Genomic DNA, 14062 nt, shown 5'->3' with positions numbered 1-14062 from the left:
ATTTTCGTGTCATATCGATCGTCCCTTTAAAATCCATTCGATCACTCTCGAAATTGAATTCAATGTCCAATAATCCCTTGGATGCAAAGCAACCAAATTTACGTCAGAAACTGAACTTAATTTAGAAACCAACTTGAATATGAAGATAAAACATTGAAAAATGCCTTATCGGGTGCGAATTTGGAAAACGGACTTCGGATTTGGACTCATGACGTCGAAAAACATAAAATAGGGCTATTCAGAAAATTTGACTTTTTCGGTCAAAGTCAACAGTCAATGGTCAACTCTGACCAAAGTCAATAGTTCGGGTCAAAGTCAGCGATTTGGGTCGGGTGTCGGTTTGACTTAGTTCGGTTCAAACCGGGTTGACTGGTTCGGTCCGGTCCAGACCGATTAGACCGGTTTTGGAGACTTCCTTGGAGCGTGGACAAGCCCTACGCTCACCCGACGGCGCGTGAGGGTGCGTGAACCGGCGAGAAGATGGCTAGTCGACGATCGATTATTCCTTAGCTCATCAAACATCGATTGCAACCATCAATTTCACTTAAAAACGAAATCAACCCAACCAAATAACCGGAAATAGAACCGGACTTACCCAACGATGATCAACAGAAGAAACAGCGACGATACGATGACCTACTGGCTGGATTTGGAGCACACGGCGACAGTGAACCCAATGGTGCAGGCAGTGAGGCGAGATAACGCCGGTGGCAGCTGGAAACGTCGAAAATGAGCGACAGTTGGGGGGGTTTTGATGGACTTTCCTGACGTGATTTACAGCGAACGGAGCTGATTCAGAATGGTCTAGGGGTCGGGTTTTGATCACCGTTCGATGGTGAGTTTATAGGTGGTGTCAGAGAGGCGAACGATGATCGGACGGTGATAAAATATGGTGGCAAAGGAGGGTCGGCGGGGATATGGATTTGGGGTTAATTTTTAGGGGTAAAAACTAGATTGATCATGGAAGGGATTTAAAATTTTCACTTAAAAAATGGGCAAATTATGGGTTTAGTCTCCGAATTCCTGTACTTTTTAAAACTGACTACCAGTTCCAGAAACTTTTAATTTAACCCCTAAATTGGGGTGTTACAAGTTTACCTTATTTTTAATCGATAATGAGCCATAATAGTCAATGACAAAAAAACCCTTATAAAATCTATAATGACATTTCTTAGTTGTCAAAAAATTTTGAGTTCAAATTCCTCAATCAAGCAATGAGAATAAATCGGGATCGCTTTCAAGGGTAGTTATAGATTTTCCAAAAACATAAAATGTTTTCAAATTAATTTCCATGTCATTTTGTAAAGGCTTAAAGATAATTTTGACTCTTGAAAATAAAATAAAAAATTAGCCCTTAAGTTATTTTTTTGTTCATTAAATTTGTAATTTTTTTTATCAAATTCAATCAATTTATACAAATATAAAAAAGATTTGATCTTACTTATTTTATATTACACTGATCTAATAATTTTAATTAATATAAATTTAAAAAATTTATTCTATATAACTAGATTCTATCTTATATATATATATATAACAAGATAATAATAACAACAATTATAATAATAATTTGAGTTTCATTTGTTGACTTGAGCATGAATTTATCCCACTAGTTGCTTCTATTTATAGAGGCCAATGGCTCCATTCGCATCTCAGGAAGTAAGAGGTTAGTAGGTTTACTATCTCCCACTCTCCTCAAAACCTCATCTTCTTAATCCTATCCAATAAAAATGGCATCGGTGATGCTGTCGAAGGCGTTTCGACCTCGGCCAGGGTCAACCGAGGCTACTCAAGTAAAGCTTTTGTTACATTTTAGCCGGTAATGGTGATTACATTAAAAGGGTAGTGGGATTAGCCAAGGGATTACGAAAGGTTAAGAGTTTGTATCCTCTCGTCGCTGCGGTCTTTCCCGACATCCCCGAAGAGCTCCAAGAGATTATGCGATCTCAAGGTTGCATTGCTTAGGAAATTGAACCTATTTGTCCGCCGGAGACCAAAGTTCAGTTTGCCATGGCTCATTTTGTCATCAATTACTCGGCTTCGCATTTGGAACGTAACTTGAATCAAACCACATCCATATCATTACTAACTGACAATATATCAATTAATTTTTAAAATTATCCCATCAAATAAGTCAAAGTGAAAGAATGGATGGTGAGTGGACTGCGGGTTTAAATTCTCATCTAATTTTAAGTATATTTTTAAATATTTTTTTTGTTGATAATTTATTTTCATCTCTTAATAAAATTGCCATGTTATTATAGTTCAGTTCGAGGAATTCGAAAAGATGATTTATTTGGATGCGAATATTCAAGTGTACGATAGCATAGGCCATCTTCTGGACACACCAAATGGCTACTTGTATGCTGTAATGGACTGCTACTGTGAGGTGTGTACTCTTTCATACTTCATCGGTTATTGTCAGCAGTTTCCCGATAAAGCGACGTGGCCGGTGGAGGTGGGGACTCCGCCGCCGTTGTACTTCAACGCCAGCATGTTCTTGTTCGAGCCTTGCCGTTTCACTTTTAAAATACTCACTCTTCTTGTCACCCCACCAACACCTTTTGCAGAGCAAGTAATGTGTTATCTATTCTATTTCCCCCTTTTTTTCTCACATTCTTGTCATTCTAAACTTTCATTAAAAGTATTAGTATAAATTAAATAAGTCTTACACATCTCGTGAAATTTTTTATGATTAATATTTTAATAATTTAATCACTAAACTTATTAATGTTATTGTACTTCTTGGGCCTATAAATTTTAGAATGAATTCATTATGTTTATCAAATTGATTAAAAGTAGTGTTTTTATTAATATATATATTAAATAGTTGAATAGTTTTTATATCAAATAAATAGTTAAATATTTTTAAATTTATTTAAAACATTATACACATAATCTATCTACATGAATAGAACATGAAATTCAACGGTTAGATTGTTAAAATATCCATCATAAAAAAATTATTGAGATGTGTAAAACTTATTTAGTTTTACACCAGTGTAAGTGAATCTCTCTGTCTTTATATTTTTTTTTATCAATTTAAATCAATAAGTTAAGTTTAAATACTCATTTGAAAGAAGGAAAAAAAGTTCAAGTATCAATTTAAATAAAAAAATTAAATTTAAATATCTAATTGGACAAAGAAATAGGTACCGAAATATATATTACACCTTGAATTATTTGATGCTATATAACTAATTTAATTAACTATTAAAAGTTTAGTTATTTAAGAGTTAACAATGTTTTTTAATCATTGCTAGTGGCCAAATGGTGGGATATTTACAATGATCCATCTCTCGATTTCGACGCCTAAAACCCAGGTTTGGATGCAGAACAAACAATGTTTCCGAAGCCGTCCATCATGGCTTCAATGCCTGATCAGCCTGAAGTTCCTTCTGTTCCTGCCCCTACTGCTGCTTAATTAACACTCCAGTGTAAAACCAATTCAGCTTAGTTTTGCCAAAATGTTAGTGTTTCTGTTTATTTACAATAAGCAAAGTTCTTAAAATCTAGCTCCCGGTGTCTACACAGTGTCAAGATCCTAGGGTAGCAACCTCCAATTAAACATTTTTATGTTGTTTAATCAGTACCGTCTCCAGTCCCCATCGCTTCATGATTGCTTCCGGTTATCCTTCATCGCTTCTCGATTTCTTCCGGTTGTCCTTCTTAGTCCCCCCTAGATTAATGCTCGTAATTATCGTTCTCTAGATATACTTTTCCTTGTGTCTGGTGCAAACTTCTTGCTTAAGGTGGGATTCTAATACTATATAAATATGTTGGAATGTACAAATTGGTAAGTATTAGATTCCGATGGTATGAACAGCCGTTTGTGTGAGTGAGACAAGATATCAACACTTATTCACCTGTAAGAAATCCTAAACCAGTGAGAACAGGAACTGCAAAGTATGAAATTTGAATTTCCAAAAATCTAATACTATTATCTTGTAATCACCTTATACAAAATATATATATATATATATATATATATATATATATAACAATTGCACATAAAATCAAGGCATAGTTCGAAAGAAAAAAAGGGGGGTTATTGACCCAATAAAGGTAATATCCTTCACCCCTGCATAATCTCAATACCATCTCTACAAAACAGCTCCACATTTTATTATATAGCAAACATATGATTGTAGAAGCACCAGCAGGAACAACTGTTGTTCATATATATATATATATAATGGACATAATTCATGAAGCTCTAGTGCAGACCTCCCCATCACAGACCCAACCTTCCTTTGTATTTCCTTCCCCCTCCACATCACCTTTGGTTTCTTTGTCTTTTTCCAGGGAACACTTCGGATGCAGATCAAAGTCGCATTCTCCACAGTAGAACGACCAGATTTCTCCTGGTTTTTTTACGTCTGTCGCACATATAAGAACCTTGATGTATGAGCTCGTGCTCCTCGTGCAGTTTGTGTTTTAGTTTCCGTGGCCACCCCTTTGTCATCTCCTCGTACTGTGACTCAATCTCCTTCAACCGCTCCTCGGTGAAAGGATAAGCATCCGCCCCATGAGCCATGACCAGACCCCTCGCCTCTGTCGTAAGGGTTTTTCCAGTCGGTCCAATGGCTACAAGCTTAGGGATGCCTTGACCTTGAATTTGCGACTCAATGATGACTTCCGAGCATCACCAAATGGAAGAGCCAACCAAGGCATTTCGGAGTTATATTCCTCAAAGGAGGTTTGATCACTGTCACTAGAAATAAAAATCACTTCGAAGGCTTCATCCTTTTCCTTTATCATCTTGTATACTTCAATGAGATTGGGCGTGAAAGCACGGCATGGTGGGCACCAATGGGCTGAGAAGTATAGAAGAACGGTCTTTCCCACCAAGTCGGTCACCTTGACCTGAAATAGTAGATCGATTTATCACTCATCAGAAATACGGAGGCACAGCTTATAGCATTGCCACTAGATAGTGATTACATACACCCGAAAGAATGAAAAAAGGCTGAAAAACTCCAAATCAGCGAAAGGTTTAATGATTTCAGTTAAGACACAATTTGAGGTTAACATGGTATTGTTATTGCCAGCATCTAAGGACAGAAACTCATACCTTAGCCCCATCCTTCCCAATGACATCATAATCCAGATCCCCTGAGATCAGAACCGATTCGAGAGTTTGTGCGGGCCTCTTTTGCCTTCTCTATCTCTTTAAGCTCTGCAAACTTTTCAGGGGTGAAGGGGTAGGCCTCAATCCCATGTTCATCAATAGCATCGGCAGCATTGGGATGGAGAGTTTTTCCGTCCGGCCCGATAATAACAACAGTTGGAAGGGCCGAGAGCTCAAAGTACCTAGCCAATTTCTCACAGCTCGTCTTTGAAAGGCAATGCCAACCAAGGTGCCCCAAAGCTTTCCTTGAAGGATTCCTCTTCGTTTTCAAGAGATATCATAACAACCTCAAAATCCTCCCCCTTTTCTTTCAATTTCTCATAAACTTCAGCTAGTTTTAGAGTAAAATCAGAAGATGGCTTGAACGAAAACGCCGAGAAATATAGACCTACAGTCTTTACCTCAAGTTCAGAAACCAGTACCTAGAATACAAATTAAGATCAGATTACAGATTAGGATAGTTCGATGTAAGAGAAAATCCATTTTAAACAATCAATCCAGTCATCAAAGTTACCTTAGTTCCATCAGATGTAACAACAAAGTCACGAGATCGGGAAACCAAGATAGTTCTGACACTGTTCCTTCCTGGCCTTTTCTTCCAAATCTTTTAATTCTTGGATCTTTTCGGAGGTGAAAGGGTACCCTTCCTCTCCGTAGTCTTTAATAATCTCCACCCCCTCATTGGTCAAGACTTTACTATTTTCATCCAAGAGCACGAGAAGAGGTATTCCCCTCACCTTGAACGACTCGTCCAAGTGCTTTCGAGTTGTGGAATCGGAGAAAGGGATCGCAAGCCATGACATCTCAGAGAAGTAACCATTGAATGACTTTGAAATCGCCTTTCGAAGAGAGTTCAGAGTAAACCTCGATCAAGGGGTGAATCTTCGACATGGACCACACCATGATGCTGAGAAATACAATCCAAGCTTCTCCCCCTTCAAGCTATCGATTTTAACCTGTAGAATCGAAATTTCAGGATTCAATTATCAAACAGAAAATAGTCCCAAAAAACAAAAGCTAACAGTTATAGTTACCCTAATCCCAATTAATTAAAGTGATTAACCCAACAAACAGCAAGTTCGTATCATACTATAAGCATAAACCCCAAACCCAGTTCAGAAAACATCCTAATTGACTATTGCAAACAGAAATGTTAGGTTGCTGTTAAAGAAGTAATACACGTGTAACGAGTAGGTAGTTATTCTCTTAGTCTGGTTAGCTAGGTTGTTAGTCAGTTAATGAAAGTTGATGAGCTTAGCCTTTCCTTATAAATATGATGTACATGTTGATATGAATACATACATTCTTTCCTGTGTATAATTGTTGTTTGCAGTAGGTTTTTAATATGGTATATTTCGCCGAGTATTCTGGGGATCGTTCATAAACTTTCGCTGTTGCTTGATCTCGATATTGGTTATAGAGTCATCCAAGAGCTTCACACACAAGAAAGTATATGTTGTTCTCGATGAAATAAACTTTCTGCTGTGGAAGCAGTAGATTTTGCTCACTGTTCGAAGCCACCGTCAAGAACGGTTATTGATTGGTGTCTTGAAGCCGCCATCGGAGACGATTCTTGATGACAACAGCGAGATGACTATCAATGATGCATTTGAAGAATTCGTGGCACAGGACAGTGCGCTGGCGTCGTGGCTTCTTTCCACCATCAGTTCTCATCTCCTACCACAGTTTGTAGGAGCAGATTCGGCTGCTGCAGTATGGAGTACGGTGCAACAACTATTTGTTAGCAGATCTACTACTGCAGCCATGGGATTGCACTGTAAGTTGCAATCGCTTAAGAAAGGAAACGATAGTATGAGGGTTTACCTTACGCGAGTTAAGGAAGTATATGTTGCACTCGCTTCTTGTGGAAGTGTAGTATCACATGTTGTCATATATCCAGTGTCTTGAAAGGACTACCCAAGGAGTATCAACCGTTTATGGCGGTTATTACAATGATGAAAGAAACTCTCTCTTTGGATAATCTTTATACAATGCTACTAGATGCTGAAGCTCAACTAGCCGGTTTTGATGAGTCATTGGACTCATTGCCTATGAGTGCCATTGTTGCTGAGCATGAGGTGAAGTTTTCTTATGATAGTTATCGCGATTCCAGATCTTTACGCCCATCCTCAAGGAATCGGTCTGCTGGTCGTGGTCGAGGAAGAACCAGAGTATAATGTCAACTATGTGGTAAGCTTGGTCACCTGGTTGACCGCTGTTGGCATCGATTTGATGAAGACTTCATGTGTGTTACATCTGAGTCTCGATCTCACAAAGGTTACCTTGTTAATGTCCATTATTCAGTTTCTAAAACACCTAATTGGGGGTGTGAATCTTGCAAAGGTCGGTCTCAAACAACAGCAGGTACATCACAAGTCAATATGGATTCTAAGTCAGCTGATCTCTGGCTAGTGGATTCGGGTGCAACACATCATGTTACCCCTGATGTTAATAACATTTCAAACCCTGTTGAATTTAGAGGCCCAGGTAAAATTATTGTGGGAAATGGAGTTTCCCTTGATATTTGCAATATCGATAATTCAATTATGGATTCTTCAAGAACTTTGCTTTTGAATGATTTATTGCATATGCCCTATATAACAAAAAAATTACTTTCGGTCTCTAAGCTTGCTAGGGATAATGCAGTTTACCTTGAGTTTCAAGCTGGAAAATGTTACGTTCGAGATGAATCAACTAGAGATATTCTCCTGCGAGGTGAAGAAAATGATGGTATATATACCTTTGCCTTTGGTCATGTACATAGAGAAGAACCTGGTGATGTTGTTCATGTTGTGGCTGCAAATGTTTCTCAATTTCAATATGAACCTTGGCATCCTCGGTTAGGGCATCCAGCTCAGTATGTTTTAGATAGAGTAGCTAATGAAATCAATGTAAAGATTGACTCTGAGATTAATAAAACATGTGTGGCTTGTCTTATGGGCAAGAGTCACAAGCTTCCTTTTGCTTCATCTAAAACTCAATATAAAGTTCCTTTTGAGCTTATCTTCTCAGACTTATGGGGGCCCTCATACATTACATATAATGGATTTTGATACTACATTTCGTTTGTAGATGCATGCACTCGGTTTACTTGGGTTTACTTCATAAAAGAAAAAGCTCAAGTCCTGTAAGCATTTCAGTTATTTCATAAGCTTGTCTTAAATCAATTTGGCGTATCGATAAAGGTGGTTCAAACCAATTGGGAATGAGAGTATCGCTCATTTTCTATGTTGCTAGCCAAAGCAGGCATAGTGCATAGACTGTCCTGTCCTCATACATCGGAGCAAAACGGAGTTGTTGAGCGTAAACAACACCATATAGTTGAGCTCGGACTATTTTTCTAGCTCACGCATCTCTACCTATTCAATATTGGTCGTATGTTATGGTAGCAGCTGTTCATCTCATTAATCTCTTACCAACTAAGGTGCTTGAAGGGTTATCATCTTTTGAAAAACTTTTCAGCAAGAAACCCGAGTATTCTACACTGAAAGTATTCGGGTGTCGATGCTTTCCTTACCTGAGACCGTTCCAAAACCATAAATTGTCATTTCGTTCACAACCCTGCACATATTTGGGTTTCAGTCCTCAGCATAAGGGTTACCAGTGTCTTGCGAGTAATGGAAGGGTTTATATATCACGTCGAGTGGTATTTAATGAAATGGTCTTTCCTTTTGTAGGTAAACAGGCAGACAGTTCACAGCACAAACCTGCTTGTTTTCAACCACAAGATATTTCGATTGTTGCTGATGTTAATAGGTGGCACAGAGTGGTTTCTCCAACTAATGTTGAGGATGGTGTGCCTTAAGAAGTGGTTAATACTCTTGCAGGTCAAGTTCAACAACAAATGTTACCTGCGGTTTCTACTGAGGTTACATTTCCCCTAGAAACAACCGATGAGGTCATACATGTCTTAGATATAACCATGACTTCCAACTCAGATACATGTTTTAATGCAGCTGGCACAGATGAACATGCTATCACAAGAGCATATGCTTCTGATGATGTTTCAAATGATTCTGGAAATGCTACTATAAGCTTGGAGCAGCAAAACTGTCACCCCATGTTGACACGTAGCAAGTGTGGGATATTCAAACCCAAGTCGTACGCCAGTTACTTTGAGAATAATATGCATGCCTCAGTTCATGAGGCACTACAGTCTTTTAACTGGAGAGAGTCAGTTCAAGTCGAGATTGATGTGTTACAAAGAAATAACTCTTGGTCATTAGTGAAACTTCTAGCAGGACGCATACATGTAGGCTGCAAGTGGTTGTTCAAGCTCAAACGAAACCCAGATGGCACCATTCATTGATATAAAGCTAGATTGGTTACAAAGGGGTTCTCACAGGTGTCAGGATATGATTTCACTAACACTTTTGGTCTAGTTGTAAAGTTTTCCACCTTCAACGTTGTGTTAGCTTTAGCTGTGACAAACGGATGGGATTTGAGACATGTGGATATTATCAATGCATTCCTCAATGGGGACATAGGTGAAGATGTTTTTATGCAGCAACCACCAGGGTTTGAGAAAGTGGTCGATGATGGAACTCCTCTTATTTGCAAATTACAAAAGACTCTCTATGGCCTTCAACAAGAACCTAGAAATTGACATACCAAGCTTAGAGATAGTCTTGTAGAAATGAGATTTACCACATCTCAAGTAGATTCTTCTTTGTTTATCAGTAGGGGACATGTAAGTGGCACTTATGTATTTGTGTATGTTGATGATATTGTCATTGTCGGGCACTCATCTAGCATATTCAAGAGGTGGTGCAGTTACATAGAGAAAAGTTTTCACTTAAGGACTTGGGTCTTCTTAGTTACTTCTTGGGAATATAAGTACATCAATCATAGGGCAATATTGTGCTAAGTAAAAAAAATTCATATTGGAGCTGTTAGAGAAGTCTGGAATGGCTATGGAACACCAATGGTTTTAGCTTCCAAATTATCAGCAAATGAAGGAGAATTGTTGTCTGATGCTACATAATATCGTAGCATAGTTGGCTCTTTGTTGTATGTGTGTCATACACGTCCTGATTTAGCTTATGGTGTTGGGAAAGTGGCGTAGTTCATGCATGCACCACGTGAAACACATATGATTGCAGTCAAAAGAATATTGAGGTACTTGGCGGGATCCATTGATTATGGGCTGTTGTTTCAACCAGGAGATGACTGGCTGGCTATTATAGTATTTGCTGATGCAGACTGGGGAGCAAATATTGATGATCGATGATCCGTGTCTGGGTATGGAGTCTTTGCTGGTAAGTGTCTTGTTGCTTAGAGTTCCAAGAAGCAGAAAACGGTATCAAGGTCAACGATGGAAGCTGAGTACAAGTGTGTAGCAGATACTGCAGCTGAGGTAACCTGGGTAGGTGCTCTACTTGATGATCTCGGCTTGCAGCAACGTCAGGAACCTGTGATCTGGTGTGACAACACAGGGGCTATTGTGATAATTGTAAACCCTATTTATCACTCTCAATCTAAGCATATCGATATAGATGTGCATTTTGTTCGAGAGAAAGTTGTTGCTGGACAGATGCTAGTAAATTACATACCGACTGCACACCAGATTGCAGATGGATTCACCAAGGCGCTGTCTAAAACGACGTTTGAGGAGTTTCATAAAAATGTGTATATGGTGTCTACGGTCTAAGTAAAGTAAAAACAAGGCAAGAAAGAGTAGGGGGAATGTAAGGATGCCATCGAAGAGGAAGTAAGAAGAGTAGGGGGAATGTTAGGTTGTTATTAAAGAAGTAATACACGTGTAACAAATAGGTAGTTATTATGTTAGTTTGGTTAGCTAGGTTGTTAGTCAGTTAATGAAATGTTATAGCTTAGCATTTCCTTATAAATATGATGTACATGTTGATATTAATACATACATTCTTTCCTGTGTATAATTGATGTTTGCAATAGGTTCTTAATAGTAAAATATACAATTCCTAAAAAACAGTAAAATAGTCTAACAAAAATTCATCATTTGAAAAAACTGATAAAGACAACCAAACATGACAAGAAAGATTGATTTAACGGATCAAATGACCTGATCGGCGTTGTCGAGTACGAGGAAATCCCGGTCCGAAGAAGAGAGAAGGGACTTAAAATAGTGACAATCTCTGTTGATCGTCTCGACATCGTTGTCTGTTGCCTCTGTCGTTGTTGAAACTACGAAGTGCTTCTTTTCAGATTAGACTTCTGCTTTTGGATACTAAGCTTGCATCCCAGTGTAGCATAGTGATTAGTGAGAGACAATTCTGGAAATTTTCGATTTTTTACAAAATCATTTTACGCTCAAATGTCGTGGATCCTACGTGGAGCAATGACGTCAATGATGCCGCATCTTGATTTTTCTTTGGTAAACTATATCATTTTTCACTCAATTTTATTTCTTTTTATTTTTTTTTAATTTTTTAATTTACTCATTAAAATTTTAAATTATTTATATTTTGGTCATTTTATATTATTTTATTATTATTTTAATATGATATGATATTTTTATTATTATTTAATATAAAAACAACTTAAAATAATTAATGAAAGACACCACTTCATATTAAAATAATAATAAAATACTTCAGAAGGATTAAAATAAAAATTATTCAAAAGTTTAATAAATAAAATGAAAATATTAAAAATATAATGAATACAATAAGAAAAAAATAAAATCAAGTGAAAAATGATATATTTTAACTTTTTTTAAGAACCGCTATTTCCCTAAGACTTTAATTAAAGGTAGGTCTAGGCTAGCAAATTGATTTTTCAGTTTGGTCTAATTACAAAGTTCATCCTTGTATTTTATACAAAATAATAAACTAATTTATCTATTTAGGAAATAGGAAAAAAGAGTATATAGGATTGAAGTAAAATATAATATTAATCAAAATTGAAATAATATATTTTAATGATAATTATATTGATCACTTTTATTTGTATTTTGTTCATTTTTCCTTATTAATTTTAAAAAGTAATATATGATCACTTTCGTTTTTATTTAATTAAGGTGGTCATCATGAGTTAATTGTCGTTAAATGTTTTGGTATAATCACACATTTGATTCATGTTATTTACATATTCTCTCAATTTAGTCATACTTTTAATAAATTAAAATAAATTTAATTATCTAATTGAATGATATCACATGTCACTAGTATAATGTGTCATGTCACATGTCACAATTCGATTGAAGAATTAACTTTATTTTAATTTAATTTCAAAATAGGGCCAAAAGGATTTAAACCTGGGTCACTTGGAAACCAAGCTTTTACCCAACTATTAAATCAAGACCAATGTTTACTCTAAAATACACAAAATGATATATAATCTTAGTGTATAAATAATTAACTTAAATTCATAATATTTTATATATATTAACTATAAAAATATTTTTTATATAACTTATTAAATATATTATATTATTAACTTAATTTAAAAATGTTTATTTTAATTTAAATATATATATATATTATTCTCATTTTAACTTTTTAAAAATATATTTTATTATTATTTTAATTTTTTAAAGTATATATTTTATCTTAATTGACTAAATATATTATATTATTATTTTAAATTATAAAATATATTTTATTTTTACCTTTAATTTATTTTAATCTATTAAAAGTAATATTAAATTGAGATACTAAAATAATAGGGGCCAAATATATAATTATAGTAAAATACCATGTCATCTAGTCAACGATAATTAACTCGAAGTGACCACATCTTAATTAACTAAAAAACAAAAGTGGTCATATATATTAAATAAAAATAAAAGTGACCATATATTATTTTAATCTATTAAAATTAATACTAAATTGAGATAATAAAATAATAGGGGGCCAATATGTAATTATATTAAAATATCGCATCACCTAATTAACGACAGTTAACCAGTAGTGACCATATCTTAATTAAATAAAAACAAAAGTGGTCATATATATTAAATAAAAACAAAAGTGAGTATATTTTTTTAAATTAGTGAGGAAAATTGGAAAAAATACAAACATATCATTGTATTTTATTAGTACACTACATATTTAATTGGCAACTAATTTATTCTATTTTAGTTGATTAAAACTTATTGTTCGTATCTTATAAAAATTGTGTTTAAATCGTATGAATAAATTTTATCTCTAAATTACTTATTTAAAAAATTTATAAGTGATTTCAATAACAAAATAAAATATTATTTTATTATTTCTTTCAATTATGAGCTCTAATTTATTAGTCATTTAGATGAGAGAAAATTGGTCAGTACTTCTCTAATAGCGAGAATCTTAGAGGTTGACATACTTTAATAATTTTATTTGATAACTGATTTTAATTTAAAATATAAAAGTTTATATTGATAATGTATATTTTATAATTAAATTAAAATTGAATAGTAGGTCAAAACAGTTTGAATTTATAAAATAATTATTTTATAAATTCAAAGCATGCTATTCAAATCTGTTGAGCTGGATAGACCCACCCTTCAATAAAGACAAAAACATAAACTAACGAAATAATCTTCATTTTTATTTTTACACTTTTTTTAATACAGTTGGGAGAGCAAGTGCTCTTAAACGTTCAATGCTCCTTGAGCATCCTTATTGAAATGTTCCAACACTTCGACAGGCGGTTCCAAGATAAGTTGAAGATTTGTAATTTCATGCTAGTGTCACGGACCGTGACCATGAGGGAGATTCCAACATCCACCAGCGAACATCCGCGGGCATTAAAGTACTCTCAGGCCCAGACGCATTAGGCGGGGCACCAAGTCTGCCCCAAAACGCACCACGGGATGCGCCAAACCCACACTAAAATTGGATAAGACCAAGTACACCATGACTCGGGTCCTCTCCAAGCCAAGATCAACCCTTCCTAAGAAAATGGACAAAGCTATCATCATTGTTTAAGTTGGATTCAACTTTTAGACTTTTAACTAAAGTAGGGATG

General features: G+C 35.5%; 2 pseudogenes; one reads left to right on the top strand and one right to left on the bottom strand.

Moving 5' to 3' along the window:
• The first annotated feature begins 631 nt into the window (after nucleotides 1-631).
• On the top strand, nucleotides 632-3424 carry LOC120149075 (annotated as a pseudogene).
• Nucleotides 3425-4111: 687 nt separating this feature from the next.
• On the bottom strand, nucleotides 4112-13832 carry LOC120149074 (annotated as a pseudogene).
• Nucleotides 13833-14062: the final 230 nt, after the last annotated feature.

The sequence above is a fragment of the Hibiscus syriacus genome, unplaced genomic scaffold, assembly GCF_006381635.1.
Source record: "Hibiscus syriacus cultivar Baekdansim isolate YM2019G1 unplaced genomic scaffold, ASM638163v2 tig00110988_pilon, whole genome shotgun sequence".
Lineage (NCBI taxonomy): Eukaryota > Viridiplantae > Streptophyta > Magnoliopsida > Malvales > Malvaceae > Hibiscus > Hibiscus syriacus.
The sequence above is the reverse complement of the archived record's forward strand: the minus strand, read 5'-3'. Positions and strand labels throughout refer to the sequence as shown.